This window comes from Megalopta genalis, chromosome 13 (genome assembly GCF_051020955.1).
Source record: "Megalopta genalis isolate 19385.01 chromosome 13, iyMegGena1_principal, whole genome shotgun sequence".
In the NCBI taxonomy this organism is placed as follows: domain Eukaryota; kingdom Metazoa; phylum Arthropoda; class Insecta; order Hymenoptera; family Halictidae; genus Megalopta; species Megalopta genalis.
The window spans coordinates 866,661-882,712 of record NC_135025.1 but is presented as its reverse complement, the minus strand read 5'-3'; the positions used below and the strand labels follow the sequence as shown (position 1 = coordinate 882,712).

The 16,052-nt window shown below is 38.2% G+C and overlaps 1 protein-coding gene and 1 long non-coding RNA gene across 4 annotated transcripts in view; both read left to right on the top strand.

The window, feature by feature from the left end:
- Window positions 1-11,810: 11,810 nt before the first annotated feature.
- The window catches only part of unc-13-4A (BAI1 associated protein 3), a 96,917-nt gene continuing 92,675 nt past the window's right edge, over window positions 11,811-16,052 (top strand). For all 3 annotated transcript variants that reach the window (XM_076526161.1, XM_076526160.1, XM_076526158.1), the window contains exon 1: window positions 11,811-12,100. The gene's annotated coding sequence lies outside the window, so the exon portion shown is untranslated. The remainder of the gene's footprint in view (window positions 12,101-16,052) is intronic.
- LOC143260500 (uncharacterized) lies at window positions 15,061-15,826 on the top strand. The gene is made up of 2 exons (XR_013034727.1): window positions 15,061-15,222; window positions 15,547-15,826. It is a non-coding gene; the product is annotated as an uncharacterized LOC143260500 (long non-coding RNA).

Sequence of the window (16,052 nt, the reverse complement as noted above, 5' to 3'; positions counted from 1 at the left end):
ACTGTACTAATTATACCAGTGCATCTGCATAATTAGAACAGACAGCGACGCAAATATTGCATTAGGGTCGACATGCTGCTAGTACTTATCGATTAACAGTGAAATCCAGTCGGGAATTCAAGGGCAAGGATTTAATCATTTCTGTAGTAGTTCCTTCTCTGTTCGCAAACACTACTTACAATTAACTGCATGCTGCTGCATTGCATTTAAACGCATAATCCTTTATTGCAATGTTTCCGTATTCTGCGTATCGATGAATCAATATGTTATATGAATATGCCTCTACGAGAGGCATTTATTAAAATTACATTATAGGCTCGGATTAAAAAGTTAAAAAAGAGAATTTTTCTATTTTCTTTTGTCATTCCAAGTAATAGCAAGACTTAAGATAGTTAAGGTAGTTCCACTAACATCTAAAAAAAAATTCAGGTCACTTAGTCCAGTTTTAAGAAAATTATTGCGTTTTAAAAGGCGTTCGAATACTTTCGTGAGCTACTGTACATCCCTTGCCTGATGGACAGAAAGCGTTCAGCAGTCGAATCATATAGATCGCAACAAACATATCGTCGTAATATTTTCCAAGTTATTTAGAATCTATTATTATTACCTTTTTTTCCTTTACTGTTGTTATTGTTATATCGTTGTCTTATCAATCAATGATTATTGTTTACAAGTATGTACTTGTATCATTTGTTAATATTACGCAAACCGAGGGACAAACGTTATTCACCCTCGCGTCTTTCTATCATACAAAAGTATTAAGTTACGATTATCGATAGACCGCGAATTTTATGCATTTACAAAAAGATCAGAAGAATTCAACTTAATTATATTATTTATAACTCGTTAAGATTATTCGAGACTGGAACAAATGCTGGCTTATTTGATGGAACAAGATTGACCACGTCGGCGATGTAATCGCCGAATCTTCCTCCCCAACCAGTGAGTTACCATCGACGCTTATGAGGAATTATGTCACCGACCTAATCTGGTTTCCGTGGCTATCGAAAGAATTTCAAGGTTGTACGCGATAAGAATTCATCCCGAAGGGATCGCAGCTCAATCGAACTAACTCCGGACAGCTTCTTGCGAAGAAAGCCTTCCGCACGTTCGAGGGCGAGCAGACACACGAGGGGATGGAACGAGGCTCTCGGTGTCGCGATTAAATCGTCGGGATGTTTCCCAAAAGACCTCGGAACCTCTCGTCGATGACTCGAAGTCGGGCACGTGAAAATGTCGGTCGAAGGGATTACGCTACTCTTTCCAGAGAGAGAGAGAGAGCAACCCTTTTTCGTATTCGTACTCTCGACTAACCATCCCCGGCAGCTCTTCAGCTTAACGGCCACACGTGTGATCGTATGTGTGTTCCGAAACATTTATACCAACCCTGATCTTAACCATTATAATTTACAGTGGGTCAAAAAGGCACGCCCAGTTATCTTGCGATAGTGTGAGACGAATGTATGGAACATCGAATAGCAAGTAGCGTGGTGAACACTAAAAAACGCTAAAAAATTGTAGACAAAAATCTGCTTACTAATGCATAGTACGAAGAATACAGTAACAAGTATTCGTCTAATTTTTCAGAAAATTATGATACATAGTTTCATTTGACAGATTATTTGGTCTCATAATTGTGACAAATGAATAATAAGTTAAGCTGTTTTCGTTCGTTTTTACAATTTCTTCCTTTAAAATCCGGATTACGTGTCTCTCGGTTCACTTTTATCCTCTGTTTTTATTCATACTGTGCTCTGATGTTTTCTCTCGCAGAAGTGTCAGTGTACACAGTCGACTTTCCTTTCCTGCTACCTCTATTTAAATCTGTTTGAGACGAAGCTTTTGTTAAAAGGTGTTACCAGTTTTGGCGTGAACTTTTCCTGATTTATTTATTCATCTTGCGCTGAAGTGTCTCGAGTTTCATTTTTCCTTGCCTAAGAAACGTGGCGACACTTTCAACCACGAGTATTACAATTGTTCCCAGCCATGTTTTTGAACATAAATTTTCATGCTGGAGAATAAAATCAAATTAAAAATTGAAAGAAACAAACATATTTGCTCGAGTCAGAAACATTTACGTTTACCACAATATTAAAACAGTAAGAGAAAGTTACTTTAAGATGTTGAAGAGTGATTTTGTTTATTTAAAGTGCAATTTAAAATAAGACTGAAAAAGATGAATTTTGTCTCATTAGACATTTACAAAATACGCCAAAGGCCATGAATGATTAATCTTATGATATACAGAAGAATGATTTAATAATCAAAGAAACGATGAGGCTCTTTAAGCGTGTAATAAAACATCAATTGCAATTTTGTATTGCATCGAAACTTTCTGATAATCGCTACAATAAATTTTAAAATATTTACAATGTTAACTACACTTTTTCTTGTTCCGATCTTGGTCCTCTGTGCTACTTTTGTGAACACACTTCGCTCGCAACTATGAGAATACCGGGGATAGTTAAGATGATCTAAGCTATCGACGCAACCCTGTGTACATGTTGGTATATGCAAGTTTTTAGCAACTACACGACCCAGATAAGTTTGCGATTCGTGTTTATCCTTTTCTCCGCAAGATTACATATTCTTCTTTGAGTTGGCTGTGTGTTTGCAAGCTCCCGAAGATTGACCGCGCTTTAGGAAGCTTTTACGTTGCTTGCGCATCAAACATTTTAACAGAAAGATGCGATTATCTTTTACTGTGAATTCCGGAAGGAACTCTCATAGAATTTTCCTACGTCTCCTGAATATTTATTCATTGGTACCTGGAACAAATAGATCGAATACAAAAATCAATCTAGCAAATAGTTTTTTATTTTCCATCGGATATGATTTAATCGTGATGTATTTTGCCTTTTTCGATCGTTCTTGTTTTGACCGAGTTGAATCGCGTGTCAGTTAACGCAGACATCTCTTAAAGAGAGAACATTTTATATCTCCTTTAATTAATAAAATTTCGAATTGAAAGTTCAAATAGCGAAAAGTATTAAAGTTGTTACCAGAACTATAATTCTAGTAAAAACATACAGTTATTCACAAAATTGAGTGTACACCCTTTAAAACGCAATAATTTGTTCAAAACTGGATTTAGATGATAAAGGGACTAGTCTACTACACGATGATTAAAATGCCTTCTTTTAAATTTTGCTATTACTTGGGATGACAAAAAATAAATAAAAAAACTCATTTTCAACTTTTTATCCGAGTGTATAACAAAAATTAAAAAAATGTCTTGCGTAGATCTCGAAGCATTTTAGTCACCGTCTAGTAGACTAGCCTCGCTATTATTTAAAAAAATTCAGGTCACTTGATCCAGTTTTAAAAAAGTTATTTCGTGTACGCTCAATTTTGTGAGTAACTGTATTATGTATTGAATCAATCGTTTCACTACTGATAGTTGAATTGTTATTCTTGCCATCATTTATTTTGAAATACGCGCGCGGACCAGTGATTTTAATAGACAATCATATGGAGCTTGCAAGGATTTGGTTTCCTGGTCGAAGTCCATTCAAGTCAACAACTAGACAAGCCTCCATAGATGCGATCGATACGTGCATCCAGTATCTGGTTAATTAATCTTTAACATCGTTTTACCGGATAGGCGTAATTTAAACAACACGTGATGAAAGCTTATATTCAGTCAGCGCCTGATTTTCGATTTACTTGCACGGATCCGTTGTAATAAATTGTTGGGATTCAAATATGATTAAACTGAAAAGACAAAATTAAAATGCCACATTAAATTATAAATTTGATGCAATTTTTATTAGAGATTAATGTTTCCTATTATAAATCATTAAATATCAAAGTTCTCTTTTGCTTTACAGATAACACTTACTCTATGTGGAGATTAAATATTAATTTAAAGTTGTCAAACATTAAATATCTTTTAGTCTGAGGTTTCAATAATAATCCTTTCGTTTAAGAAAACTGATGCATTTGGGAAATTTAAACAGTTTCCGTATGAATTAATGATTAATAATACAATAATAATACGTAGTCTCTTGGAAAAGAATTTATATTTCAAGAATTTAGAATTTCAGTAGCAACTAACGTAAAAGCAGAGTAAAAAATGCATACAGTGCTTTATTAATTTCGATGCATCCGATAGGTATCTACAATTCAATTCCCGAGACGCGGTAGCGCGGAGTTCGTTAAAAATTGAAATCAATTTAACTTTCTTTGACATCAATCTCTGTCGTAGAATCAACAATACACCATTGTGAAGCACGGATCTAATCTTGGTTCAATTTCTACGGGAATTACTATATTACATTTTACATTGAAATCTACTTTACGTCTTCAACTGCTTGTTAACTAATAACCATAGCTTGTCTCCGTAACTAATTTCAATAAAATTTTCAGCATAAATATAAGTTACCAAGGTTATACGTCAATTCTTTATACGTAAGCTTAGTTATTATAAAAATTATCTTACAACGTGGTGTAACTATTTTTTCGCGGTGCCTCGGAGTCACCACTCGAGTGCAAAGGGTTAAACAGCTTATTTTCAAAGCCCAAGGTAACAAATTTCAACTGAAAACAAAATTAGAAGAATCGATTCGGTGCTATAGCAACAAAGTAATTTGTATTACCCACGCATCGAAACAATCGAGTTACAGAGTAAACGACGGCGAAGAAACCCTTCGTTAGAGTTCGTACAGCCACAATTTCAAGGTAATTCCACTCATGCGCGTAAACTAACAGAGCGACTTCCGGAACGCGTTTCGCCTCTCTATTCTACGCGAATTCGGCTCCATCTCGAAGTGTCGACAATCTGACGGTAAAATAAATTTCTGAGAGTCGTTTGACGGTCCTGCGGAATGCAAGATTGGAACTGTTGGTACGATGAATGAAGACGGCTGAGAACGACGACGCGACGGAGGGAAACGAATGATGAAACCGAATAAAAGGACCCGCTGATCTGCAGAGTAGATTTCGCTTTCGGCGTGCGTAAAAGGAATGTGAAATTAGACTTTCGCCCGAGCGGGGAAAAGTATATCTCCGGTACAACTTTTTTTTCTGTCGGGGAAACAATTTCTTTTGAACGATGATTAGGGTCGTCGCCTTTGTAATAGAATCGGCGGGTCGTCGCAGTCGTATAATTCTCAAGTTACAATCTCCGATTTCAATTTTTCAATTTTCTGTCATCTCTGAAACCTGTACAGAAGGTGTGCTCAGCAATTTACTTTTCAAGGAACGTCGACGCCCTTCCAAATTTTTGGCTGCATGATCTTTAATCTGATGCCTGATCTTCCGATAAAGTTTTACGTCTCTGCGGCAGAATTTCGAATAAATATTTACCTAAAATAATTATACAAATTAATTTTTTTTAATCGGATATTTTATTCGAATATCAATAATTCTTAATAAATTATTGCATCTACTTGTATAAATAATTCTTTATCCTTCATTAAGAATAAATTATCTGAACAGAGATTAATTTCCAGTAATTCTTTTATTGGTATATGTTTAGTATATGTTTATACATGGTCTGAACGTAAATCGGTGAATGTGAAAGAATGTATACAGAACATGTTATATTCCTAATTGTGATTAACTAGTTATATTAATTAGTTTATTAAATATTTGTTGTTGGTAAAGGAGGTGTTATCAGTTTCCCATATCATAAATCTAACAAACATGTCCTGTCAAATTTTCTAATTATGAATATCTTAGAACGGATTCGAAGCGTGACAGACGCAAGTATTATGGAAAAGTTGCGATGTAAAGGTTAATTAGAGAAATTTGAAATATACTAATTGTAAGTACCGGAGAACGTATTTCTGAGATGTTCCGAAGTTATATGGGCGCAGGCGTTAACTTTAATTACCACTTTATCGTACCATCTGCCGCTTAAAGCGAATAAATGTTGACAAGACGCGTCTGCAATCACGAAAGTAGATAGAAACTACGAGATAAACTGCGCTGAACGCGTCAACAAGCAGGACGCGGCCGGAAAAATGACGGTGACGAACCTTTCGAGCGCGCAGCTGAAAGGCAAACACATCGGCAGTTTTGTCGATTGAAAAAGCGTATCGCTACGAAGCTTCTCATGCGCGTTGTTTACACATTTAAATGTTTTTGCATACCTTTTAATCTGCACACAATTCTTCCCATCTAAAGCAATCAATCGCATCCTGTCTCGGTTAGAAAGTCTAATGGAATCTAAATACAGTGGTTTCGAAAGAGTTCTCGGACAATAAATTACCGATTTTCGAAATATTTCCGATATTTAAACTGTCATCGTTTCGTCAGAAAATTGCAGAATAATATATTTCGACTCATTTTGAAATTCGGGAGCTTTCGCATGATCCAGGAGATGCGAAACTAAAGATAGAAGTCTTCTTAAAATTACGCTATACCAAACGATGTATCACGAAACGCATTTGTTTATTATAGAATCTGAGGAATTCCTAAACAAAACGGTCTACAAATATTGTTCTGGTCACTGGTAAATTAACCGACAGTTACGGCAAAGTAAAAACTGTCGCAGCGAAAAAACAATTAGTCTTTCTTCGGATGGAAATGAAACGACTGTTAAGTATGGGTTTCGTTTCTTATTCCACCCATCTAGTGTAATCGTTGTCGGCACTTGTAAAATCGTTCACATCGAGATCGATAATTTCAATTTCATTAATGCGCACACCTATAATTCAACGCGCACACCACTAATTTCTTCGCACACCTATTAAACGTATGAATTCATTTAGCGACCGTACAATATCGTACAGAAATTGAATCGTGTAATTCATGAATTCATTCAGTTTATCCTTTTCTTCGGTTAACTTAATTTTTCTCTACGTAGAAAATATCCTTTCCCTTTTATCATTAAAAAAATTCATTTCGAAAAATGTAGCGTGTTTTGCGAACCAGAAATTCGGAAAGATGTTTCGTTCTTTAAATGAAAGACTATATTTTCAGAGTGAAAAAAGATGATACTTTTTGACATCTTTTTGATAACTTCGAAATCTTGTGCTCGTAGAAATCCTGTATTTTATTGACAAAATACCGAATCAAGTACTTTTTTTAATACCCTTATAAAAAGGTAATCTTTTTTTCAGAAACGAAACAACTTTCTGAACGATCCGATACATATCCGATGTTTGCCAGTTTCTTTCACGTGCATCGTTGCATGTACGTGTTTCGTGTGATTGAAAGGTTGAGGACGGAACAACAATGGCTAATCTTTAAACGTCGAATGTGTCCGAACAATCGGCGTGATTACGAATTTCATTGTACGTCGGTATAAAGAGTTGGCGGGACATCGAAGCGAACGCGATATAATATTAGAGACGTTTTATCGATACGAATGATGAAAGCTCAGCCAGCTATCAGTCCCACAAGCTCGTCGGGATTCGGTACTTTTAGCTGAACGTGATCATGCCTACATTAGGCGTTACCTACAGCTCAAGTTGGAAATGCGCTGATTGGTTTCAGGGAGTTTAATAAACGATTGTACCCTCCTTTCGCCAGTGCTCATATTAGATTTATTCAGTCGCATACCTGTTAGACACATTTCAAAGGTTCCATTACTTCTGGATAATTTACTTTTCGAATTTTCATCTCAGTGATTTGATTTTTTTACTAAAGTCTGTAAATTGCTTTATGGGTAAATTCTTATTTCTTTCTTATTTCTTCCTTGTCTTCTATTTTTTAAGCGAATTGCTTCTCATTGGTCACTGTTTTTTTGTTAATAACTCGTAAACAAAGTCGTGGATCGCATCTGTGATAAGGAAAAAGTTCAGAAAAGCGTCATTGGTCAGAGTTTACCAACAAAATGCTATCATCTGCTTCAAACTACGATATACCCTACATAAGCGATGTACCCTAACGGATCCACCAAAGACACGTTATCCAAGTTTCGGAGTTTCTCTTTTCCATTTTTAGCTTTATCCGGTCTACTTCAGGACCCTTCAACATCTGAATTTCATTTGAAGATCTCTCAGAGGATCGGACGTACACGGTATCCCTGTGGTCCCACCGGCTCTTCTAAATCCCTTTGTCCACGGTCGGCCTGATTCCTCAATTTTCTAGACGCGATTTTTGCTAATTGGCATGCCACCGTGCATCATTCGATCGCAATCCAAGCTGATTTAGAAAATACAGGCTGGGAATGTCATATTTCATGATTTCGTGTATGCAGAGAGAATTCCGTACATTCCTGCGAAATTCGATCAACATAAATGAAACAGGATATCAACTATAACTCGGAAATGTTTGATTGCAAAGGTACTATAAAACAGGAACTATACCGTTATACGAAATACCGGTATTATTATTATTATATTATATTTATTATTATTATTATTATACCCGTATTTTTCGGTTGCACCTTCATAATCTTTATAGAAACCGAATTATGAATATGAAAGAAGACCGCGGAGGTGCCGCGATATTGACGAAGATGACCAGTTTAATGTGAAAAAAAACAATATTTTTAGCTGAGCGGATCTACACATGTGGTGTCACACGTACGATTGAAATGTGAAAATATTAAATTACCATTTCACACATCGAATGATCGGCACGCGTATCCCAGCTCTCAAAACAAGAAAATTATATAATTAGTTAATGATAATCCCGCAAAGGGTACCGAGCTTAGCGTATAACCAAATTTCGATCAACGGAGACATATTACGTGTTGTAACATGTTCGATGCGTCAATATTTCATTTGGCATTGCTCACAGAATAGCGAATGGAACGAATATTAAACGACCTACATTTGTAATAAAACGCGCAATAAACGATATACGACGCCGCTCTTAATGAAAAAATAATACTGCGCATCTCCGACATAAAAAGAACGACTCATGTACGTCTTCTCAGTGATGTATTCATAAGTTTCCGAGTGCGACCAATGATTCACAAACATTACCATTTAGCGACGTTATATTTCATTGCACAAGTTGTTTGTTTATTGTACGGTTTGTCTATTAATTAAGGAAATGTATAAAATAATGTTGGAGTAACGATAACGCAATTAACCCTCGTCCCTTCCTGGTGTCAATTTGATACTGTTTTCAAGTTCCAGAATATATTATTCTACTATTTTTAGGAAAATTGATCCGAGACATTATGACTTTTATTTTTTTACTATGCAGAATGTACATGTGTCTACTATTATGAATGGAAAAACGTAAACGATGCTTATTACTGCGAAGTAACTATTGGAATTACTTTAGAACATGCGAAATTAGAGATTTAAAACAAGATGGAAGAATATACATATTTGCTAAGAATGCAGTTGTATCACAATTTTAAAGCGGCAAGGAAAAAGATTTTTTCTTCCTTATGCAGATGCATGTTTCGTATTTACCTAAGTATGATGGACGAGTTTGTTTCAAATGTCATTTTACATCGTATATCTGAACCGTGTAATAATATCTACCACATATATTTCGAGACATTTAACGTGTTACAACCGTCACCATGTTACCACCGTCATTGGTCTCCCCTACGTCTCAACGCAAATATGCATAGTGCCCGCTGCGATATGTATAAAAAAACAACAATTTATCCGGCTCGTGGTTTCATTCCGTGTGAAAAATGCGAAGAAAACATTGTGTAAATATGTTTTTCTATATCTTCGATAAATATTTAGTGAAATAAATTCTTCACCTCTTATTATATTGATTTTTTGCGATAGCATCAATTCGACACACGAGGGACACATTAAGTTGGAAAAATGAGGGCGGGATGGGGGTGAAACTCTCATTCGTGCAAGTGTCCGTTGTGAGCGTGACACGCGAGAACAGATTAAAGGGAATGTTTAACCAATTTTGAAGTCGAGCAAACAAAATTTATCGGATTCAGAAATTGCACGGTCTGCGAAAGGAAGCGGAGAAGTTATTTGCAACTTGTTGCAAAATGTGTACAATTATCGTAGAAGGCGAAGAATAAACGACTCCCTTAGGTTTCTGCTTGTGAAAAACGTACCATTTCGCGTGCTACATCAGACTCTTGTCTTACATCACGAGAAATTGCACGCAAAGCAGGTACTGAAATTAATTCTAGAAACGTTCGTCGCGTACCCCAGACATGTCAGAATATTATGTGACTAAAACTGAGGTAGAAACTTGCGTTGACGCACGGTTGGCGATCGAATTGTTAAATCTGGTTGCGCAGATTGGTGGATTTTATGTTGAAAGTCTTATTTTTGGAAAGTCTTGTTACACTGAATTCGAAACATCCTCTTACGAAGTATGTACCGATGCGGAATATAAACGATTTATTAAGCTGCATGGAATCAGAAATTAATAGTTACTGAACATCCTTGATTGAACCCTTGCACTTTAATAACCTTTTATTCTGCATCAACATTACTCTCATATTTTGATAGCAAAGGAAAGTAGCAAAAAATGCACAGCGACAATCGTCGCTCCGATTAATTGCAGATTTTGTTCAAAATTTTCTAACACATTATCCAGAGTAAGCTTGTTCTTCCAATATCTCAAAAGAAAAGATCCGATCTTTTGTTCTAGCTTTGAAAAAAATTATTCTGTTTTAAACTGTATATTGTTTTCTTTGGGGAGCGTAATTGAAACCAAGGGATCGCGAAGATACTATCTGTTCCATTTTTGAAAATGTGTCATCGCTTCGCCGACCCAATTTCGCGCGTGCCCATGGCAAACAGACGAACCCACAATAAACATGATCGTTCGCAACTCGGTATAAAGCGTCAACGCGATTCATAGAATTTCGCCCATTTTTCCTCCATCTTCGAGAATTCAACGGTATCAGACGCGTGTTATCTTCCCGGCCGGGAGTGTGCCTCGACGTGCCAACAGGATCTCTCGGCATTCGAGTGATTCGGGGTGTCGCTTCGAGGAAAAAAAAAACGAAAAAGTTCATTCAATTTCGCAGGGCCGTGATCGATGTCATTCCACGGGCGGATCCAGGGAAATCCTTCCTCGTTACAGAGTAATGCACAGTTAACGTGGCTCCCGAGGGGTCGGATCGCATTCTAGATCAGAATAAAACATCCCAGCCCCTATCGTCCACACCTTGCTCCGGTATGAACGCACCCGCAAACGCGCGGGCAGGGTAGAGGCGGCAGGTAGAGGCTTGCCAGGCTTGCCAGGCAAGAGCGTAGGTGAGCTGAAATAGATCGATGGACGTGCTGCGCACGCAAGTACCTCCGGTTGTAACCCCTGCAGGGGGTAGGGAGAGAGCTCCATACTCCTGGGTAGGGTTATAAGGGAGCAAGGGGAAGAGCGTGGACTAGTGGGACAGGAAAAGGGACAAAGAAAAGGGAGGGACGCGAAGGAGTAGTGGAAAAAAGCATAACTCACCACCGCCTAAAACGTTCCATTGCCGTCGAAAAAGCGTCGCATAGGGGGGACGCGTTCGATTTTCAAACCGGGAACGACGGGAAAAGCGAAGTCGGGGGATAATGAACGAACTGCCTATTTTTTCCACAGCGACGATTAAACGTGCGAAAAGGCGGGTGAAGGGGGAAACGAACGCGAGATAATAAGGGCAGCACTCGAGACGACGGGACGAACGAGATGGTTGCTTCGAAATCCGCGAGCTCTGTTTCGAAGGATACCGTAGGAAATACGCCGTACGGGGTAAATGCGACCCGTAAGGACGAGGCTCGCCTAGAATCTGGGGGTTGATACGCGTCAGGTTAGGAGGAGGGGGGAGGATCCCGAACCGAACCTCTGGAGTGGGAGGAGCGTGAGGCTAGAGAGGGTAGGAGGAAAGCTCCCGGCAGATAGAACGAGATAGAAAACGGACCAGCCGGGTTATTGGAGTAGGGTGACGGGGTGGGATGGAAAGAGACCGAGGAACGGAGACAGAGAAAGACGGGCACGCGACGGCATCTCACCTGTTTGCCAACCCGCCAGTCTAGTTTACGCGCCCGGTCATCCGCCGGCTCTACAAGTGGGTATTCCATTGCGACTCCTAGACGCGCTCGTTCTCCACGTTCGACTACCGATCGCCGTTTTCTTTCGGTCCACCGAGTACCGTGGTTATCGTACGTCCGACTCCGAGGTCCGACCATCGAATTTCGCTGGCCGCGAGGACGCTCCTGGTGGATCTCCACGGGTTTGCCTCCAGTCGAGACACGTATCACCAGCGACGGAAACGGTGAGTACCGAAGGTCGCCGTACTTTAGGCACCCTTAGCCACTCTGCCACTGTCGGAACCTGTGGATTGTGCTTTTCGTTCATAAAAGTTCAGATTATATTGGAAATTTAACTCCGAGACGAGTATGGTCCTTCGCACGAGTTGTGGTGCAGTGGGAAGTCGGTACGACTTCTGAGGATTTCAGTGATTCGCGACGATTAGGCTGCGAAGTTTTGTGCAATTATGGCATGAGATAGCGGTCTGTTAGCATTTTTTCTATTTTTTTTTTTTAAACGAGGTGTCATTTGGTTGACGAAGGAAGCATTTTTTTGTCCTAATTTTTTAGAGATTGTATGAAAATGAGAATTTGCACGAAGATTCACAGTCTAGCAATGATTGGTGCGAATTAGCGAAATATGGGAAAGCTTAGGTTAGGAGAGAGGTTGCTAGTATCACAAAATTCTACTATCGTCATGATTTTATCGAATCTATGAAATTGAGGATTCGCAGAAGAATTCGTTATGCGATGATAACGTTGCTATTGGATTGTATATACAGTGTAACTTATATATTATAACCGAACGCCTATAGCTGCGTATAACAAGCAGTTTAGTCATCTTCTCTTTAAAGTATAAATAATGCTCGTTATTATCGATATTTGCACAAAAGATTGAATTTGCTGTGAATAATAGGTTTTCAATCTCGATAAGAAAACGATGAAACTTTGGATCGCCAATAACCGATTCGCATTTCAATGAAATGTTTTGAACTGCCATTGTTTTGAACGCAGGACAGAAGGATTAGCAATTCGCGACGATCGAAACTAGCGTGAATCGAATGTGTCTAGGATTTCGACGCATTGAGGTTCCGTCACTCGTGTTACCTGACAGAGCAATCTGTTTCTGCATCCCGTTCGATTAGATATTCGCATTTTATATTAAACTGTTCGGACAACGATTGGTTTTTATGGACGCTCGATCGGAGATTAGTATTCTCGTCCCATTTTAGACACAGCACGACAAGTGCACTTACATGCGTAACTCTCGACGAGTTGATCGTTTGCAGAACAACAACGCATCGTGGCACACGCACATTGTAATTACCTTTGGAAATTCTAAATGTCGGTGTATATCATCGGCGTTTATAAATTGTACATTACAGTTGAAAAATATATCGATCCTTTGCAATCGTTGCAAACAAGGACAATTAAAGATGCTGCGATACCATGTTTCCGTGTAATTATTAGTTCATCGTCCAGATTTCATTGTGCATATTAAAATTAAACGAAGGAAGATACAAACATCCATTCGTTCGATACGTTTCCCTTAATTTCATTCGCGTAACTTGTGCGGCATTGAGATCGATGAAACGATTAATACTCTATTATAATATATTTTTTGTACCCTTACTTTGATCAGAATAATTGGTTACACTTTTTTTTTAAAGTAAACGCGTATCTCAATCTGTTTTAAAATGCAGAAGCCGAAGGCCCTATACATTTTATTCGCGTGAACGTGATTCGACCGCACGCATTTGTGCGGTCGTGAACGTGTTAGCTATCGGTGCAATACATATTTCAAGTATTTCAAATGCGCTGACATGTACGAGCGGTACTCTAAAGCATAAAAAGTAGAAGTGACATTCGAGAACAGAGGGGTGATAAATTTGAAAAATGAGAGAGCCACGAACGGTAATCGCGACTACAGGAACACAACAGCAAGTTCGAATCAAGATAAGGATAACAATTCTCGTGCGTCACAGAATATGAGTTCGTATAGTATATGACTGGCATTGAGATAGAAGATGTAACTGATTATGTAGAAGGCGCAACATGTAATTATAAAAAGAGAATAAATATTTAAAGTGCCGCATTGACACATTTCTGTTTACATAGCATTCGCTACCGTAGGCAAATCGAGAACGTGTCGTTACAAACGATTCTTCTGATACCTGCTTTGCTAACTTTTTTTCCATTGTACATGCTTTAACGCTCTTTTACGATCGCATCTTGTCTCACTGCACCGTGGACACGTTAGCATTCATCCGTAAAGACCGTGTCTATGCCGTGTTATACGAGCTCTTTTTCACTGGTTTTGCCACGTTACACGAATCAGCGTTAAACTACAGTATCAAGTTGTCTACGGTATACTTGTCTGCCCCTCGGTTCTGCTACAAAAATTTATAATTCGCGGATCTCTACGCAGAAATCAGATTTCGTCGATCATTATTAGGTTGGAAACTATGAAACGGGCGTTTTTGTTTAGTCTGTGTTCAGCTGCGACTGAGAGAGAGGTTCGTCGTAACGTGCGCTCGATATTTTTATTTATACATTTTGAAGGTATTCTTCTTAATCATTTCGTAAAATCTGTTCGCGTTTGTGTCCCATTTTTATTTTATTTTTCTCCGAAACCAGATGGAAACAAAAGGCGATTTAGCACAGCTTCGAGAAACATTAATCACGCATTCGGAGATGGATCCGCTAATGAAAAAAAATGCTCGATTTGGCAGAAAATCGTAGATGCCAGTTATTTCGATTGAATATAATAAATAATGCGAAAAATTGCGCTTTTTGTTTTTGATTTTTATTCAACTTCCGTTTCATAGTTTCCAACCCAATACTTTATAAAATCCAAAACAAGAAAAAGTATGGACAATAGTGCAACGTTGCCGATGCTCTCTCGCGTTGAAACAAAGAAGAAGTTTATTTAAAGAAAAAAGAAAATTAGGACTTCGCCTGCTAAGAATTTTCTGATACAGAAATTGAAAAAAATGTCATTTGCGTTTGTTTGTTTGCGCAAACGTCGTACGTACATAAACACCTGTACTCCAACAGTGACGCGAGATTAGGTAAAATGCTCGTATATTAGGTTTAGGATATGTGCGGGTCACCAGTGGCCACAGCCTTCTGCGGTTAGAGCATCCGATGAATTATCGTGGAAATTGCATTTTATCTCGGTCGTGTCGTCGTACTTGTTCGCATCCTTCCGTTTCTGGTAAATGTATTCCAAACGTGCGATTCCCCTTAGTATGAAATCATCATGCGTTGATGACGAGACTGATCTGCTCCGACAAAATCTATCAAGGATTCTCGGAAAACTTTGCGTGTTCGTTATATTCAACTCTCCATAAAACTTATTAGAAAAGTGAGTAACAAAGACTGAGATGATATTAATTGTGGTGATAATTACTTCCTTTTTTTTCAATTTTCTTGCTGATAATAAACTTTGGTATACTCGATCCGTCACCTTTAAGTTCGAACAAATAATAATAATAACTCGACTAGAAATCCGATCGACATTTTTTTGGACAAACGTGTATCTTTCGCAGAAAATTCATTTAAACAAATAACTTGTGTACACAAGCGTACACATTAATCACTTAACTATTGGTTCATCTTAATCGGGACTGTGTATCTGTTTTGTACAAATAATTTATAAATGCGTAATACCAGCACATTCCCTGTCTAGATTCGTATGTTGCATTGGGGATAAAAGCGAAGAGCAGATTTTGTGTTTTCCCAAATGAAGAGGAGAGTAATCGACCGAAAGGGTATCGAAGGTAATCGCGTGCATGAAATTATTGCTTATAGGCCGATGAAAAAGTTTTCGCTGACGAACCCTGATTTTCAAGGTCGATGGTTGCAGATTTAGAATAGGGTCCCTCGATTATGAACGTGATCCGTTTAACGATGGGACGTGGTTTATTAAATGTAATCGGATGAGAAATTAAAGAGTAATGTTCCTCGTCGCCGTGATTGTTGTTTATTTTATTCGTGACATTATGCACGTGTTGTTGTCAATAGTTCAGTCGTTATGGTCAAGGATGACATGCTTGATGCTTAACGTTCTCTTGGAGAAGAAGCTGTTGAAACTCGAGTGGTGCTTGAAAATTGTGAAGTAGTTCCAGAATCAGAAAGATAGAACATTAAATATAAAAATTACATTCAATTAATGAACGTCCACCAATAAATCAC